General features: G+C 43.8%; 1 non-coding gene across 1 annotated transcript; it reads left to right on the top strand.

Annotated features, from left to right (window-relative positions):
• The first annotated feature begins 310 nt into the window (after nucleotides 1–310).
• On the top strand, nucleotides 311–382 carry Trnaq-uug (transfer RNA glutamine (anticodon UUG)). Its single transcript has one exon. It is a non-coding gene; the product is annotated as a tRNA-Gln (tRNA).
• Nucleotides 383–1844: the final 1462 nt, after the last annotated feature.

Genomic DNA, 1844 nt, shown 5'->3' with positions numbered 1-1844 from the left:
GACAACAATTCAAGCTTAACACTTAACCAGCTTTAACCTTTTCAACAAATAGGTCTCAGAAGGTCTAACGTAAACGAACAAGCGCCCTCTAGTGAGCGCTTGTAATGTTTACCTAAGGCCTAGGCATAATACACATGTAGTATACAAATAAGACTTATGAAATACACCGTCAGGCAAACAATGTTGAAATATTACCTAACAAGTCTATTCGTGCTTAGGACAATTTATAACTAGAAAGGGACTTTAACCCTCACGCTGACCAGCTCAAACTGACAATAAACACGGCCCAGAACAGTTGGTGACAACAACTGGTTCTATGGTGTAGTGGTTAGCACATTGGACTTTGAATCCAGTAGCCCGAGTTCGAATCTCGGTAGAACCTGCATTATTTTTATTTCCAGGGGAAATATTGAACAAAAAACTATCATTTAATGACCAATCATTATAAATTTAATTCGTAGATTTTATTTCGTCGATTCAAAATCATTTCGGCCGAATTTTGAATATCCCGCAGGCTGGCATTTGCATAATTCTATCAAATATTTAATTCTATTGAATTTTTTCCAGATTTTTTCAAAATGGCTGAAATTCACGTGAATACAAACTGCCAGGAGGAACCGACTGCGGATAGCGAGGATGGTACGCTGGAAGTTGAGAGTATGTTACCCGCACCGGAACCGGAACTAGTTCCAGACCAACAACAACAGACGATCGTAGCCGAACAAACGCAACACGATCTGCCGGAACTTCCGGTCACATCGAAACAACTGTACCCTCGTCGAAGTCGGATTCTGGGCAGTAGTTTCCTCATATCAGCAGTGATAGAAATAGTCGCCGACTCGATGTACATGTCCACGCTTATCTACCCGGAGAGACATTATATAAACGTGTTTTATATGGCAGCATTTTTCGGAGTAAGCGGTGTGTTTACGTTGATTTCCAGTAGAAAACAAACTCTAACCGTTTTCATGGTTTGTATCATATTCTCTGTGTTTTCAACTCTCACCGGACTGGCTTCGTTCGTGTTTACGTGCATCGAAATTGCAAATGAGGAAAAAATACGTAATTTCATGTTAAGCCCGCTAATGGGAGCGAACCCTGGCATGCATATAATGTCATTTGCGTTAAGATTGATCGCATTAGTGACCGGAGTAATCAGCTCAATTTGTGAGACTTATTTCGCGTATGAGTTGATTCACGGTGCCAGTAGAACGGGACAATCTTACAGTCCGATAGTGAAAAACCCGCGTTATCAGGCGTCAGATCTCAGAGAAACTGAGGCTTGAAACCCTCGCTATCAGGCGTCAGACCGCGGAGAAAATGAGGCATGAAACCCACGCTATCAGGCGTCAGACCGCGGAGAAAATGAGGCATGAAACCCACGCTATCAGGCGTCAGACCGCGGAGAAAATGAGGCATGAAACCCACGCCATCAGGCGTCAGACCTGACAGAGAAACTGAAACCCTCGTTATCAGGCGTCGGACCTCAGAAAAACCGAGGCCTGAAACCCTCACTATCAAGTGTCCGACCTAAAGGGCCGGTAGTGAGGGCTGAGACTAAAGACCAGTCTAAAACCAATGCTCTATACCAAATCTGATAACTTAAGACCAGTCAGCTTCTCGATCTAGAACCGGTCGAAGGGGGCAAAATTCACGATTTTTGTCCAGAACCCAGTTTCAGGGCGAAGACTTATGACCGTACTAGTCCGTTGAATCCATGAGTCATGCCATTTCAAGGAGGGACTTCATGTAGCATCCTGTATTCTGGAAGCATAAATCGTTTCCGAGTATTGGGGGGGGATTAGTCGAACCGTTTGAATTTGTGCGGTCTTAGATCTCTTCGA

This window comes from Tubulanus polymorphus, chromosome 2 (assembly GCF_964204645.1).
Source record: "Tubulanus polymorphus chromosome 2, tnTubPoly1.2, whole genome shotgun sequence".
Taxonomy (NCBI): Eukaryota; Metazoa; Nemertea; class Palaeonemertea; order Tubulaniformes; family Tubulanidae; genus Tubulanus; species Tubulanus polymorphus.
This window is presented reverse-complemented; position numbering and strand designations above follow the sequence as displayed.